The sequence below is a fragment of the Monodelphis domestica genome, chromosome 7 (genome assembly GCF_027887165.1).
Source record: "Monodelphis domestica isolate mMonDom1 chromosome 7, mMonDom1.pri, whole genome shotgun sequence".
Lineage (NCBI taxonomy): Eukaryota > Metazoa > Chordata > Mammalia > Didelphimorphia > Didelphidae > Monodelphis > Monodelphis domestica.
Window position 1 is genome coordinate 220,435,938 of NC_077233.1, and position 17,763 is coordinate 220,453,700.

Sequence of the window (17,763 nt, forward strand, 5' to 3'; positions counted from 1 at the left end):
AATTACATTTAAAAACAATTACGTTCTGTCTTAGAGTCAATGCTGCATATTGGTTCCAAGGCAGAAGAGCAGCAAGGGCTAGGCCATGGGGTCAAGTGACTTGTCCAGGGTCACATAGCTAGGAAATGTCTAAAGCCAAATTTGAACCCAGGACTTCTCCTCTCCAGGTCTGTCTATGCACTGAGCCACCTAACTTCCTCCTATTACGTTGAAATCTGGTTCTAGTGACCCTTGTGAGTGCTGCAGTCCTTTATCCACTGTTCTCCCCACTGTACGCCTGCCTTCCTCTCTGCCTTTCCTAGGTGATCTCTAAGTCTCCTTCCAAGCATGACAATTTTATGACTGACTCTGTGGCTGGCAGTTCTGGCTGCATTGAGTGCCATAAAGTTTAGGGAACAGGTGTGAGGGTTGGCAAAGTCAATATTGTGAAAGTTTAGTTGTGAAAGTCTGTTCTCACCTGGATAGAGCATCCTGGCCATGATCAGTATGGGGGCCTGCATAGAGTCAACATTGGTTTGGCTTTTTGATTTTTTTTAGCAAAGAGATCTCTGACTTTCCTTTCTTTCCTATTGAGACTGAGTCTTCAAAGTTCTCCCCAGTAACACGGAAGAGGCAATTTTATTTCTTTCTTAATTTTTTTAAATCCCTTTCTATCCACTGAGTTCCCCAGATACCCCCAGAAGACTTAAGATTGAATTGAACTTTGCAGTTTTGTGACCTGATTGAGGGGGAAAAAAAATCAATTGAGCCTCAGTTTCCTCATCTGTAAAAATGAGAGCACTAGAGAAATATTTTTTTTGCCAGCCATAAATTCTATGATACTTATAGTCCTCATCTTGTCACCTATGGTTTGTATGGCCTCATTCAAATTGTGGACTCTCTGTGAGTCTTTTCATCTCAGCCAGGCACAAAAATACCTCCCTGCGCACCTAACCTCTGTATGTCTTAGCCCATGGGAGACTGTTGTTGTTCATTCATTTTAGTCCTAGTTCACTCATCATGACCCCATGTGGGGCTTTCTTGGCAAAGAGCCTGGAGTGGTTGGCCACTTCCTTCTCCAACTCATTTTACAGATGAGGAAACTGAGGCAAATAGGAGCGAAGTGACTTGGCCAGGTCCTTGTGGCTAGTAAGTGTCCGAGGCCACATTTGAACTCGAGTCTTCCTGATTCTAAGCCCTGCGCTCTATCCGCCACGTCCCTTAGCTGCCCTTTTTGTTGGAAAAGGAAATGGCAAGCCACTCCATCAATCTGCCAGGAAAAGCCCACGGCAGTCTGATCCACGGAGTCACAAAGAATTGGACACCTCTGAATCACGGAAGCCCACAGGTGTCAGGGCAGTTGTGAGGAGGGGAGAAGATAATGGACTGGAAAGTACTTTGTGGAACTCCGATGGCTGCTCTCCCAGTGCTGTCCGAGGTGGTGGCGCTAGCTGTAAATCTGGGGACTCTTCTAGCCAGAATAAAAATGTGCTTCTTGGAAAGCCACGTAGCCAATTATTGTTCTGATAGGGCTAGTCGGCATTGCCAGCTGCTTCTTCAACCCCCCCTACTCAAAGACAATAAAGCCGTTTCCTCGGTGTAAAGGAGGATTCTTCTCTTCCTGGTGGTCAGAGCAGGAGGACATGCATCAGTTGCTCTAATACCTCCATCAAGTTGTTAATAATAACAAAAGAGGAGGGCAGCTTTGCCAGACACAGCCCTGATGGACATCCTTGAAGACTGAAGCTGCTTCTGCCTGTTCTGGTATTAGCCAGCCTAAGGACTCTTCAGATTAGAATGTGGGTAGTTAGGTGGCTCAGACTTGGAGTCAGGAACTCACTTCCTCCTGAGTTCCAATTCTGGCCTCTGACACTTATTAACGGTGTGACCCTGGATATGTCATTTAACCCTGTTTGCCGCAGTTTCCTCATCTGCAAAATAGCTAGAGAAGGGAATGGCAAACCACTCTAGTATCGCTGCCAAAAAAACCCCAATGGGGTCATGACAAAAACAATTGAACCGATTCTTATTGGAATGACAGGGAAGAAGCCTAGATTCAGAATCAGAAGATCTAGGTTCAAGGCTTGCCTCTGCTATTTCTTCTCCCTGGGTTTTTGAGCAAGTCTGGGGGCATGTTGGAGCAGGTTGGGCATGTTCCGCTGCTTTCATGATTTATTCTAAGGACACAGAGTGATAATATAAAGAATGTTGGAACCAGAGTCCAGAGATTGGGGTGGAATGAAGCTAGAAAACTGAACCTACAGGAAACAAGTTGCATTTTTAAAAACCCTAACTTAGAATCTTAGAATCGATATTGTGTATTGGTTCCAAGGCAGAAGAGTGGTCAAGGCTGGGCAATGGGGGTTAAGTGACTTGCCCACGGTCACACAGCTAGGGAGTGTCTGAGGCCAGATTTGAACCTAGGACCTCCCATCTCTAGGCCTGACTCTCAAACTTCTGAGCCACCCAGCTGCCCCCTAAATTCTTTTTTTTTTTTAATGTACTGCAGTCTTGTTTTTACATCACCTTCACTTATAGGAAGCCTTCCTCATGAAGAGAAGTCTTCCTAATATGGAGAAATATTTTATATTTATATTATATGTAAAATTTATATCAGATAGATTACTGTCTCAGGGAGGGGTGGTGGTGAGGGAGGATTGGAAGGAGAGAGAAAATTTGGAACTTAAAAATAAAAAAAAAACTCATGTTAAAATTGTTTTTAACTATAATAATATTAATATTAAAAAAGAAGATGAGTCTTCCTTACTGCAGGCCTAGTACTCTATCCACCACATTACCTAGATGCCTTAGAGTCAAGAAAACTTGAATTCCTGGCCTCAGACACTTCTAGCTGTGTGACCTTGGGAAAGTCACTTAACCCCCAATGCCCTAGCCCTTACCACTCTTCTGCCTTGGAACCAATGCTTCATATTAATTCTAAGATGGCAGGTAAGGGTTAAAAAAAAAAGACCTGTGTTCAAATCTGGCCTCTGATACTTACCAGCCACCCTTGGCTAGTCATGCTATTGCCTTAGTTTCCTCATCTGTAAAAGGAGATTGGACTCCAGGACCTCCAAGAGCCTTTCCATCTCTAAATCTGTGATTCTGGCCCAGCTTGCATGCCCGTAGATGAGTCGCTTCCACTTCCTGACCGTTAGTTTCCAACTCTTAAATGAAGCTAATAAGGCTTCAACTATAAGGGAGGGAAATACTGTGTAAATCCGGAGCCAGAGGATCATTACTGGTGCAGGGCTGAATTTTGGCCACCAGGTGGTAGTAGCGCTCTCCGTCCCCAGCGCGCAGCCCGGTGCTTTAATTAATCCAGCTTGCTGGGAAGTAATCCAGTAGCCCAGCCTGCCCAGCTGTGCTCTCTGTTTGATCCCTCCGGCGCCGTGCCGGCCCCCTCCCCCCCCCCCCCCCCCCCCCGTCGGAAGCCCCAGCTGAGGATGTGAAGGGCATTATGGGTACTGAGCTTCAGGCCAGGGGTGTGGACTGTGGACCCGATCTGGGGTGCTGCGTGTTTATTTAACTCTCCATGATCCCATTTGGGGTTTTCTTGTGGTCTGCCATTTCTTTCTCCGGCTCATTTTACCGATGAGGAAACCAAGGCTAACAGGGGAAAGTGACTTGCTCAGGGTCACCCAGCTAATCAGTGTTTGAAGTCCGATTTGAATTCAGGTCTTCCCGACTCCAGACCCGGTATTCTCTCCGCTGCAGACTCTAAAAATGATACAGAGACCCCCCAAACTTATTCTCCTTCCCCCAGGGGTCTGGGAATTCTAGGGCGGCCTGAGGACCTGCCTTGGCTGCAGGGGCCATCTGTAGAGGTCGTTAGTAACGCACATTCCATCTTCTCCCCCCAAAGTGCTTTTGTAAAGAGGTCAGTCATGAGCAGCCGGGGAAGGGATGAGGACAAGAATCTTCAGCCTCTGCTTCGAGGAGTTTACAGTTTGAACAAACATATCCGAATTAGTAAAGGAAAATTTTCTAAGTGATGTATGGATTAAATAGCATAGAGTAGGGGACAGCTGGGAGGTTCAGTGGATGGAGAGCCAGACCTAGAGAGGGGAGGTCTTGGGTTCAAATCTACTGTCATACCCTTCCTAGCTGTGTGACCCTGGGCAAGTCACTTGACTCCCATTGCCTAGCCCTTACCGCTCTTCTGCCTTGGAACCAATACAAAGTATTAATTCCAAGACGGAAGGTGAGGTTTAAAACAATAGTATAGAGTGTGCATTAAATATGGCAGCGAGATGGTGCAGTGGACAGAGGACTAGACCTCTGTCCACTGGGAGAGTCAGATTTAGACTCAGGAAGAAGAGTCAGGGAGACTCTTCTTCCTGAGCCTAAATCCAAACTCAGACATTTACTATCTATGTGACCCTGGTAAGACACCTCACCTTGCTGGCCTCAGTTTCTTCATCTGTCAAATGAGCTGGAGAAGGAAATGGCAAACCACTCCAGTATCTCTGCCAAGAAAATCCCAAATGGGGTCTCAATGAGTCAGACATGACTGAATGACCCCAAGTGTATTAAGAACAAAGATGTGTGCCTGAGGGGTCATCAGAGTGGACTAGACAGCCAGGGAAGTGAGAAGTTTGAAGATTTCCACCTGATATTATAGAGTAAATAGAGATTCTAAGCAGCAGGCAGAGTTTTAGAGGATTGTTCAGTCACACAGAATAGTAAAGGACAGAGATGGAATTCAAACCCAAGTCTTTGGACTCCAAAACCCAGGCTGCTTTCTGCTCCACCATCTGTTCCTGTCTGGAGGAGGTGAGCAAACAGAGCTGGGCTTTAAAACAATTTACTTAATTAAATTAAACCCATATTAATGAAGCGCCTTCTTTCTGCAGAGCACTGTGGTAGATGGGGGGAGACGCAAAGCTTACATAAATGCCTGTCTTCATGGCACTTAAAGTCCAGCAGGGAGGTTGGACACACATATAAATAACTTTAATACAACATAGTATATCATAAGAGATGCTAAACCAGTGCTTTGTGAGAGGCGGGGGATGTGTGGGGACAAAAGGTTTGAAAAGATAAGGTAACAAGCCACTTTCTGTGGGCAGAGCACACAGTAGGAAGCAATATAGGAGAGAAGGAACAATCATTAATTAAATGCCTACTTAAAAAAAAAAAGGCATTGTACTAAGAGTTTTACAATTTGACTCTTTGACTCTGGGAGGTAGTGCTATTATTATTCCCATTTTGTAGTTAAGGAAACTGAAGCAGGGAGAAATTAAGTGACTTGTCTACTAGGGTCATAGTGTTTAAGGTGGGATTTGAACTCAGTTCTTCCTCACTCGAGGCCCAAGACCCAATTCACTACATCACCTATGGAAACATAAAGTTTAGATAAGGTGTGATAGGTGGGGCAAAACCACCCATGCCCTCCATATGCATAAGGCAGCTTTTTCGAGCCAGAGTGCAATAGTGACCTGAATTCTTTAAGATCATTGCCTTCACATGGCGTCTGTGGGCACAGTCTCCGGAGAATGTATTCAGGACACAAAGAGGTCAATGATTGGTTGTCCCTCATCTATAGAAGACTTTCCCTCAGGGGCAGCTGGGTAGATCAATGGATTGAGAGCCAGACCTAGAGTTGGAGGTCCTAGGTTCAAATCTGGCCTCAGACACTTCCCAGCTGTGTGATCCTGGGCAAGTCACTTAATCCCCATTGGCTCCAAGAAAGAAGGTAAGGGTTTTTATAAAAAAAGAAGAAGAAGAAGAAGAAGAAAACTTTCCCTCCTCATCTGTTCTATTAGTTTCAGCTCAAGGGCCACCATTTACATGGAAACTTCCCTGGACCCCCTCCTACTGTCATTAATCCTCTCTCCCCCTTCAAGTTATCTTTCCTTCCTTCCTTCCTTCCTTCCTTCCTTCCTTCCTTCCTTCCTTCCTTCCTTCCTTCCTTCCTTCCTTCCTTCCTTCCTTCCTTCCTTCCTTCCTTCCTTCCTTCCTTCCTTCCTTCCTTCCTTCCTTCCTTCCTCTCCTTCCTTCTTTCTCTTCTCTCAGAAGGGCAAGGGTTAGGCAAATGAGGTCACACAGCTAGGAAGTTTCTGGCCTTTTACCCAGGGAATTTACTCCCAACTCCATGCCTGTAGCTCTAAACACTGTGCCACCTAGTTACTCTTTATTTTTCTTCTTTTTCTGGACTTCTTTCTCAAAAATGACCAATGACACTACAAGTCAAGAGACTTGTTTGTGAATTGGATTTAAGTGAGGCAGCTTTGCACAAAGTCATCAGTCTCACTCTGTTTTTCAGAGTCATCCAGATCCAATGGTAAGACAAAAGTCAAGATAACTGGTAATAGCCGGGGATGCAATGGATGATGTGGGCATCATCAGTGTCTGACCAAGCTCTATAGCTTGACAGCCTGACAGGCTCCATAGCATCTGCTTCAGCCACCCTCAGGGGTTGTGGTACAATTGTTCTCATGTGACCATTCCACCAAGGAAAATCTTGGGACAAACCCACTAATGGTTAGAGGCCTGTCAGTGACCTTGTTTAGCCTGACTGGAGAGATGGTTTTACTGGGGTATGGGCACTGTGCATGCTGCAGCTTCTTGGAGCTACTGGTGAGAGCTGGGTGAAAGGTGGACACCAAGGATGGCTGAGGAGCCCTGGAAAAGGCTTGGCAAGCCCTCACTCTAGAGGTGCTAGTCCTCCTTGAACACCCCATGTACCCACCCCCCAAATAGTAATTGATTGCTCAACGAACCAGGCACTTGGGACACAAAAACAAAAATATACAGTCCTTTGTCCTCAAGAATGTATGGGTAATAAATGTGCACAATATATGTGTTTTGATTGAATGAATGACTGCCCAGCAGCTGTCACATTTAAGAATTAGTGAATTAGAACCTCAGGCAATCCATATTCTAGACCTCATGGGACTTAGAAATAGAAATAGGCCAAGCTTTTCTCTCAGTCTGCAAGTTCTTCTAACAAGATATACATCTCCTTGTCCCTCACCCTAGTCAAGAATTGTGATGAGCCATTAAATTACTATGGGACTTTGATTATATCACTTTTTCTCTCTGGACCTCAGTTTCCCTATCTGTCAATGGGGAGAACTGGACTTCCCTAGATAATCTATATGGTATCTTGGAGTCTCAAGTTTGAGAAATCCTTAAGCTCCTATTGGAACCCAGAAATCTTGCAACTCAGATTTGTTTATGCTTCATTTGTTTGGAGTTTCTCTGAACTTGGACTGATTTTGTTCTGGACAAAAGAAGGGTGTAGTAGAAGGGTACTGGAACTGGAGTCCAGAGACTGGTCTGAAAGGCTTCTTGGTAATAGAGTATTTCAAATATTGGATCTAGAGTCAAGAAGACTTGAGTTAAAATTCTACCTCAGATCCTGCCTGACTTCCTTAGCTGGGGTGACCCTGGGCAGTAGTATCTTCTCTTCCTTTTGCTCTGTAGGCATCAATCAATCAATTACTGAAAATCTAATAGGTACTGTGGTAGGCACTGGGAGACACAAGGGGAACATTAGGTAGTCTCTGTCATCAAAAAGCATTATGGTCTAGAGGGGGATGAGACCCACACCCATGCAACAAAATCACGCCTCATTGGGTGAACCTTTTCCCAGTTCGAGTGCCCAGAGGCAAATTCAAGATGTCTGTAAGCCCCAGGATTAACAGAGAGAGAGAGTTGAGGGAGAAAGAGCTTGCTTTGGGCAGCTGGACAGAGGGGTGGGGCATGTAAAAATGTCCTCTGGCATTGGGAAGAGGGGAAACAGAGCAACTCCCTGAATGTCAGCTCTGCACGTGTGCCACATCTTCACCAACACTGCTTATATGGTATAAAATAATACAGTACATGAAAAAATAAACCATCACACTAGGAATGCAAAGTATTCTTGTCCTCAAAGAACTTACATTGTAAGATGAGTGAGGGAGAAACACCCTAGACACATACAAAATAGACACAGGGTAACATTGGATGGGAAGACATTGGTAGCTGGGGAAACCAGAGAATGCCTTCTGCATATGGTGATGCCCGAGTTGGTTCTTGAAGGAAACCAGTGAGGGAGAGCATCCCTTTCTGATCTCTGCTTGTAGAAATATATGAGATAATGTATATTAAACACTTTGTAAATATTAAAGTATTGGATACATTTAACTGATGATGGTGATGCCAGCCTTGAAATCAGGAAGACCTAAATTCAAATTCCATCTCTGATACATGTTGACGTGACTCTGGTACCTCATTGCCTCAGGTAGCCAATTTGCATTGGTAGGAATTTCCTTACCTATAATTCCCTATATGACAGGACCAGGAATAGGAGGAAATTATTGCTATTTTTAAAAAACCCTTATCTTCTGCCTTAGCATCATGACTAAGTATGAGCTCCAAAGCAGAAGAGTGGTAAGGACTAGGCAATGGGGGTTAAGTGACTTGCCCATGGTCACATGGTTCAGAAGTATCTGGATTCAAATTTGAACCCAGGACCTCCTGGCTCCAGGTCTGGCTCCCTTGCCATAGAACCACCTAGATCAATTATTACTATTTTGGCATTTATAAGTTTCAGCTGCATTTTTTCTTCCACCTGCCGCCGCCGGTGGCTTTTCTCCAACATTTCAGCTTGACTCTGCCCTCTGTGCCATCTTGAGGGAATAAACAAATACATCTACCCAGATGGTCACAGTTTCATGGTCTCTGGTCTGAGGATGATGGGTCTTATCTCTTGTTTGGAAAGAGAAGGGGAAATTGCCCAATCAACTAGTTGTTGTTTAGTAATGTCCTACTTTTTGTGGAGTTTTCTTGGCAAAGATATTGGAATGGCCAGTCATTTCTTTCTCCAGCTCATTTTCCAAACAAGGATACTTGTTAAGTGACTTGCCCAGGGTAACACAGTTAGTGTCTGAGATTGGATTTGAACTCTGAAAAATGTCTTCCTGCTTCTAAGCCCAGTGTTCTGACCAATGTGGTACCTAGCTGCCCCATACCAGCAAATGAGATGGGGCAACGAGTAGGTCCAAAGAAACAGGACGCAGCTAGGACATGGATGCAAATATAAGAGGCTAAATGATCATGTTTCTAACAGTGGTTCAGCATTAGGTGATCATGAACCTAGAAATAGAAGTGACCTCAGATGCCACTTAGTGCAACCCTCTCATTTTACAGATGAGGAAACTGAGGATTAGAGAGGTTAAATGATATGGCCAAAGTAGTAGGGGTAGGAAGCATCAGAGGCAGGATTTGAACCCAGAACTTTTAACTCAGTAGACATTGTGGGAATTATGACTTGTCTCATGCAATCTCTTTAACTTCATTCTTTCATAGCAGCAGAGCACTAAACATCCTGGTTTTCCTTTGCTGCATTGAGGTTCTTTGTTAACCTAATTTAGGTGAGGAGGGCTTTTAACACCTAATGAGGGACTGATAGTGATGCTTTTTTGGAGACAGAACACTTGGGTTCAAATCCTAGGCTCTGTTAATTATCTGTGGTCATGGAATGTGATCATTGGAATGAATGAAAAACAATTTATTAGGTGCTTACTAAGCATCAGGCACTGACTGGGAATATGAATACAAAAGAGAGATAGTACCTGAAGAGAAAGTGACTGGGGAAGGACTTTTTGGTCTGAGAAGTCCCAGGGATGGCGAATGAAACAATACTTGACAGTTGATTAAGGCACTTTTTCCTGAAGCTATGGTTATGTTGATTTGATTACTGTTCCTAGAGCAATCAGTAGAAAAGAGTGGGCTGGGCTGTGTGTGTCTTGGAAGAAAAATAGCTGGGGAAGGAAGAGTCCAACTAAGTATAAGGGGATTTCATCCATCTAGACACCCCAACGCTTGGGTGGAGTCCTAGAAGCAGCAGGGAGGCAAGTCAAGGTTGATTAGGATGAAGAGAGAGAGATCTCTCTATCTGTCTCTGTGTCTCTGTCTAGCTCTGTCTACCCCCTGGGTTTGTCTCTCTGTCTCTGTCTCTGTCTCCCTCCCTCCTTCCCTCCCCACTCTCCTTCACTTTACCCCCCTCTTCTCGTTCTCTCTGCCTTCCTTCTCCCTGATCCTGTCTCTGTCTTCTTTTTCCTTTTCATCACCTTCTCCCCCATCTCTCTTTGTCTCTGTCTCTTTCTGATTGTCTCTGTCTTTGTCTCTGACTGTCTCACTCTCTGTCTTTTTCTGTCACTCTGTCTCTGTCTCTCTCTTTTTTAAACCCTTACCTTCCATCTTAGGGAAATGAGCTGGAGAAGGAATTGGCAAACCATTCCAATCTTTGTTAAAACTCCAAATGAGTCAGATGTGACTAAAAGGACTTAACATCAAAGCTGACCTTCTTTAGGGAGCCTTTCCTCATGACTAACGCTCCAAGTCTGTCTGTAAATTTGAACTCTTATAGCACTTCCTGTTTTTGCCACTTAACCTAATGTTTATCCAACTTAATTCAATTCAGCAAGCATTTATAAAGTATTTCCTATGTGCCAGGTAACTAGGTGGTTCAGTGGATAGAGCACTGTCAGTCAAATTGGGATGACATCTGAATTTAAATCTGGCCCCAGGCACTTACTAGCTGGGTGACCTTGGGCAAGTCACTCCACCCTCTTTGCCTCAGTTTCCTTATCTGTCAAAAGAGCTGGAGAAGCACACATCAAACCACTCCAGTATTTTTGCCAAGAAAACCCCAAATAGGGTCACAAAGGTTTAGACACAGCTGTAAGGACTGAACAACAATCACTCTAATTTACCTAGGATGATCAGGAAATAGGAGGATGTACTTAATTGAATATTCCAGTTAACAGAGAGTCATTATCTATAGCTTATGTTGAACACTGATTTATTTTCCTCAAATAATTAGAAAAGAATATATGCAACATTAAAACTCAATCAACTGGGAAGGGAAAGATTTTAAAACCAAGCAAGACTTAGAAAGAGTCACAAAATGCAAAATAAATAATTTGGAATACATCAAATTAAAAAGTTTTTGTACAAACAAAACCAATGTAACTAAAATCAGAAGGAAAGCAACAAATTGGGAAGCAATCTTCATAAAAACCTCTGACAAAGGTTTAATTACTCAAATTTACAAAGAGCTAAATCAATTGTACAAAAAATCAAGCCATTCTCCAATTGATAAGTGGGCAAGGGACATGAACAGGCAGTTCTCAGCCAAAGAAATCAAAACTATTAATAAGCTAATAATAATCAAAACTAATAATAATATTAATAATAATAAAGAAAAGTGTTCTACATCTCTTATAAGCAGAGAGATGCAAATCAAAACAACTCTGAGGTATCACCTCACACCTAGCAGATTGTTCAACATGACAGCTATGGAAAGTAATCAATGCTAGAGGGGATGCGGCAAAGTTGGGACATTAATTCATTGCTGGTGGAGTTGTGAATTGATCCAACCATTCTGGAGGGCAATTTGGAACTATGCCCAAAGGGCGATAAAAGACTGTCTGCCCTTTGATCCAGCCATAGCACTGCTGGGTTTGTATCCCAAAGAGATAATAAGGGAAAAGACATGTACAAGAATATTCATAGCTGCGCTCTTTGTTGTGGCAAAAAATTGGAAAATGAGGGGATTCCCTTCAATTGAGGAATGGCTGAACAAATTGTGGTATATGTTGGTGATGGAATACTATTGTGCTAAAAGGAATAATAAAGTGGAGGAATTCCACGGAGACTGGAACAACCTCCAGGAAGTGATGCAGAGTGAAAGGAGCAGAACCAGGAAATCTTTATACACAGATACTGATACACTGTGGTACAATCGAAGATGATGGACTTCTCCATTAGTGGCAATGCAATGTCCCTGAACAATCTGCAGGGATCTAAAAAACACTATCCACAAGCAGAGGACAAACTGTGGGAGTAAAAACACTGAGGAAAAGCAACTGCTTGACTACAGGGGTGGAGGGGATATGACTGAGGAGAGACTCTAAATGAACACTCTAATGCAAATACCAACAACACTGAAATGGGTTCAAATCAAGAACACGTGATACCCAGTGGAATCATGCATCAGCTATGGGGGGGAGGGGAAGAAAATGATCTTTGTTTCCAATGAATAATGTTTGGAAATGACCAAATAAAATAATGTTAAAAAAATTAATTAAAAAAAAAACTCAATCAAGATGGGCAGCTAGAAAATGAAGTGAATAGTTTCCTGGAGTTAGGAAAACCTACATTCAAATTTGATCTCAGAAACTTGCTAGTTGTGTGATCCTGGGCAAGTCACTGAATGTCTGCTTGCCTCAGTTTCTTCATCTGTAAAATGGGGAATAGTAATAGTTGCTGTGAGGCTCGAGTAAGATAATAAATATAAAGCACTTAGTGTAGTGCCTGGCATATAATAAACACTCTATAAAGTTATTCTCAGCAAGAACTTTGCTGATTGGATACTTCAGAATGCTATAGTGCTGTAGTGATTCAGCTTTGGATGTCTGGAGATGATAAGATCAATGGGAAGGGGCTTTAGAGACCCCAGCTCATCAAATCCACTCATTTCACAGATGAAGAAATGAGGCAAACAGAAGTTAAGTGACTTGCTCAGGATCACACACCTAAGTAAGTGTCTGAGACTGGATTTGAACTTGTCTTCATATCTCCAAATCCAGAACTGTATTACATAGATCTGGGTCTGAATCCTAGATTTTATTCACTAAATGACTTTGGCAAGTGACTTGATCTTTTCTGAGCCTCAGTGTTTTCATCTGTAAACTGGAATAACTGTACATGTGCACTAGCTAGCTACCTCATGGAGTTGAATTAAAATGAGCTAATATATAAAGATTTTTATAATAATGAGATGCGTTATACATGAAAATTGCTAAAATTTTAAACATCAAGCATTGTATAGAATTGTAATAAATAATAATAAAATAATAAAAAAAACATCCTGGCTATTTCAACTTTATAGTGGTTTGGATTGTATGTTAAGGGCTTCAAATGCATCAGTGAGTTGGGAGAATTTAAACATCAGAAAATGGAGAGTTTCTACATTTCCATATAGATATATAGGAGCAGCTAGTTCAGTAGATGGAGATCCAGGCCTGGACTTGGGAAGTCCTGGGTTCAAATTTGACTCCAGATTCTTGCTAGCTGTGTGACTCTGGACAAGTCACTTAACCCCCAATGCCCAACTCTTACTGCTCTTATGCCTTGTGGTGGTGGGGGTGGGGATCTCTATTGCGTACTCCTCCAACTGACCAATCCCTAACTCCCAATTAAATACTGAGAGAAAAAAACAAATAATCTTGTAAATCATAAGCAAAACAAATCCACAAGGTGGCTGACCAAAAATATCTATCTTTTTTATTTCCCCTTTTAAAAAATTCTTATCTTCCATCTTGGAATACACTATGTATTGGTTCCAGGGTAGAAGAGCTATAAGAGTGAGGTAAAGGGGATTAAGTGACTTTCCTAGGGTCACACATCTAGGAAATGTCTGAGGTCAGAATTGAACCCAGGATCTCCCATCTCCAGGCCTGGATCTTTCTCCTGAGTCACCTAATGGTTACCTCCTATCTTTCTCTTTCTGTTCCTTGAGTCCATCACCTCTCTGCCAGGTGCTGGCTAACATGCTTCATCATAGGTCCACAGAAGACATGACTAGTCATTGCATTGATCAGAATTCTTAAGTTTTTCAAAATTATTGATCTTTAAAACGTTTCTATTATTATGAATAAGGTTTCCTGGTTCTGCTTTCTTTATTCAGTATCAGTTCTTTTGCCAAGGATTCTATCAAATCAGCTCTTTTCAATTTCTTACTTAATATTCTATTAACATTCATATGCCACAATTGGTTCAGCCATTCTCCTGCTGATAGATTCTTAGATTCTTATTCTTTGTGTTTCCTTTTAATCTCCCCCTTCAGCATAAGGAAGTTTGTTTTCTTTGCATCTATTATCTTCCTGGGTGTTATCCTCCATCTTAACCTCTTGCTCTACTGCAATATCCACTTATTTCCTTGTTGAGTCTAATTTCTTTCTCTTTCTCCTTCCTTCCTTCCTTCCTTCCTTCCTTCCTTCCTTCCTTCCTTCCTTCCTTCCTTCCTTCTTTCTTTCTTTCTTTCTTTCTTTCTTTCTTTCTTTCTTTCTTTCTTTCTTTCTTTCTTTCTTTCTTTCTTTCTTTCTTTCTTTCTTTCTTTCTTTCTTTCTTTCTTTCTTTCTTTCTTTCTTTCTTTCTTTCTTTCTTTCTTTCTTTCTTCTTTCTTTTTTTCTTTCTTTCTTTCTTTCTTTCTTTCTTTCTTTCTTTCTTTCTTTCTTTCTTTCTTTCTTTCTTTCTTTCCCTCTATTTTGGTATTTCTATTCATCTCTATCTCTCTTTCATTTTCTAATTCTCTATCCGGTTTCTGATTCTTTCTATTTCTTTCTCTTCTTTCCTCTGTCTCTTTCTTTTCTTTTTTTTTTTAATATATTTTATTTGAACATTTCCAAGCATTATTCGTTAAAGACATAGATCATTTTCTTTTCCTCCCCCCCACCCCCCATAGCCGACGCGTAAGTCCACTGGGCATTAGATGTTTTCTTGATTTGAACCCATTGCTTTGTTGATAGTATTTGCATTAGAGTGTTCATTTAGAGTCTCTCCTCTGTCATGTCCCCTCAACCTCTGTATTCAGGCAGTTGCTTTTTCTCGGTGTTTCCACTCCCATAGTTTATCCTTTGCTTATGAATGGTGTTTTTTTCTCCTGGGTCCCTGCAAGTTGTTCAGGGACATTACACCACCACCAATGGAGAAGTCCATTACGTTCGATGATACCACAGTGTGTTTGTCTCTGTGTACAATGTTCTCCTGGTTCGGCTCCTCTCGCTCTGCATCACTTCCTGGAGGTTGTTCCAGTCTCCATGGAACTTCTCCACTTTATTATTCCTTTTAGCACAATAGTACTCCATCACCAACATATACCACAGTTTGTTCAGCCATTCCCCAATTGATGGGCATCCCCTCGTTTTCCAGTTTTGGGCCACCACAAAGAGCGCGGCTATGAATATTTTTGTACAAGTCTTTGTGTCCATTATCTCTTTGGGGTACAGACCCAGCAGTGCTATGGCTGGGTCAAAGGGTCATATTCTTTTAGCACCCTTTGGGCATAGTTCCAAATTGCCCTCCAGAATGGTTGGATCAGTTCACAGCTCCACCAGCAATGAATTAATGTCCCTATTTTGCCACATCCCCTCAGCATTCATTACTTTCCTTTGCTGTTATGTTAGCCAATCTGCTAGGTGTGAGGTGATACCTCAGAGTTGTTTTGATTTGCATCTCTCTGATTATAAGAGATGTAGAACACTTCTTCATGTGCTTGTTAATAGTTTTGATTTCTTTATCTGAGAACTGCCTATCCATTTCCCTTGCCCATTTATCAATTGGAGAATGGCTTGATTTTTTGTACAATTGATTTAGCTCTTTATAAATATGAGTAATTAAACCTTTGTCAGAGGTTTCTATGAAGATTTTTTCCCAATTTGTTGTTTCCCTTCTGATTTTAGTTATATTGGTTTTGTTTGTACAAAAGCTTTTTAGTTTGATGTAGTCAAAATTATTTATTTTACATTTTGTGATTCTTTCTATATCTTGCTTGGTTTTAAAGCCTTTCCCCTCCCAAAGGTCTGACATGTATACTATTCTGTGTTTACCCAATTTACTTATGGTTTCCTTCTTTATGTTTAAGTCACTCACCCATTTTGAATTTATCTTGGTGTAGGGTGTGAGGTGTTGATCTAGTCCTAGTCTCTCCCACACTGTCTTCCAATTTTCCCAGCAGTTTTTATCGAATAGTGGATTTTTGTCCCAAAAGCTGGGATCTTTGGGTTTATCGTATACTGTCTTGCTGAGGTCGCTTTCCCCCAGTCTATTCCACTGATCTTCCTTTCTGTTTCTTAGCCAGTACCAAATTGTTTTGATGACTGCTGCTTTGTAATATAGTTTTAGGTCAGGGACTGCAAGGCCCCCATCGTATGTGTTTTTTTTCATTATTTCCCTGGATATCCTTGATCTTTTGTTCTTCCAAATGAACTTTGTTATGGTTTTTTCTAAATCAGTGAAGAAGTATTTTGGTAGTTCAATGGGTATGGCACTAAATAGATAAATAAGTTTGGGTAGGATGGTCATTTTTATTATATTGGCTCGTCCTATCCATGAGCAGTTAATGTTTTTCCATTTGTTCAAGTCTAGTTTTAGTTGTGTGGCGAGTGTTTTGTAGTTGTGTTCATATAGTTCCTGTGTTTGTCTTGGGAGGTAGATTCCTAGGTATTTTATTTTGTCTAAGGTGATTTTGAATGGGATTTCTCTTTCTAGTTCTTGCTGCTGAGCTGTGTTGGAGATATATAGAAAAGCTGATGATTTATGTGGGTTTATTTTGTATCCTGCAACTTTGCTAAAGTTGTTGATTATTTCAATTAGCTTTTTGGTTGAATCTCTAGGATTCTTTAAGTAGACCATCATGTCATCCGCAAAGAGTGATAACTTGGTCTCCTCCTTGCCTATTTTGATGCCTTCAATTCCTTTATCTTCTCTAATTGCTACTGCTAGTGTTTCTAGTACAATGTCAAATAGTAGAGGTGATAATGGGCATCCTTGTTTCACTCCTGATCTTATTGGGAATGCATCTAGTTTATCCCCATTGCAGATGATATTAGCTGTTGGTTTTAGATAAATACTGTTTATTATTTTTAGGAATGACCCTTCTATTCCTATGCTTCCTAGTGTTTTTAATAGGAATGGGTGTTGTATTTTATCAAAGGCTTTTTCTGCATCTATTGAAATAATCATGTGATTCTTGCTAGTTTGCTTGTTGATGTGGTCAATTATGTGGATGGTTTTCCTAATGTTGAACCAGCCCTGCATCCCTGGTATGAATCCTACTTGATCATGGTGAATGATCCTTCTGATCACTTGCTGGAGTCTTTTTGCTAGTATCCTATTTAAGATTTTTGCATCTATATTCATTAGGGAGATTGGCCTATAGTTTTCTTTCTCTGTTTTTGACCTGCCTGGTTTTGGAATAAGTACCATGTTTGTGTCGTAAAAGGAGTTTGGTAGAACTCCCTCTTTGCTTATTATGTCAAATAGTTTGTATAGTATTGGGATTAACTGTTCTCTGAATGTTTGATAGAATTCACAGGTGAATCCATCAGGCCCTGGGGACTTTTTCTTAGGAAGTTCTTTGATGGCTTGTTGGATTTCAATTTCTGATATGGGATTATTTAGGAATTCTATTTCCTCTTCTGTTAGTCTAGGCAGTTTGTATTTTTGTATATATCCATCCATTTCTCCTAAATTGGTGTATTTATTGCCATATAATTGGGCAAAGTAATTTCTAATGATTGCCTTAATTTCCTCCTGATTGGAGGTGCTGTCCCCCTTTTCATCTTTAATGCTGTGAATTTGCTTTTCTTCCTTCCTTTTTTTAACTAGATTGACCAGTACCTTGTCTATTTTGTTTGTTTTTTCAAAGTACCAGCTTCTTGTCTCATTTATTAAATCAATAGTTCTATCACTTTCGATTTTATTAATTTCTCCCTTAATTTTTAGGATTTCTAATTTGGTTTTCTGCTGGGGGTTTTTAATTTGATTGCTTTCCAGTTTTTTCATTTGCATTTCCAATTGATTGATCTCTGCTCTCCCTTGTTTGTTAATATAAGCATTCAGGGATATGAATTTACCTCTGATTACCGCTTTGGCTGCATCCCAAAAGGTTTGAAAGGATGTTTCGCCATTGTCATTTTCCTCGATGAAATTATTAATTGTTTCTATGATTTCTTCTTTAACTAAACGGTTTTGGAGTATCATATTGTTTAATTTCCAATTGGTTTT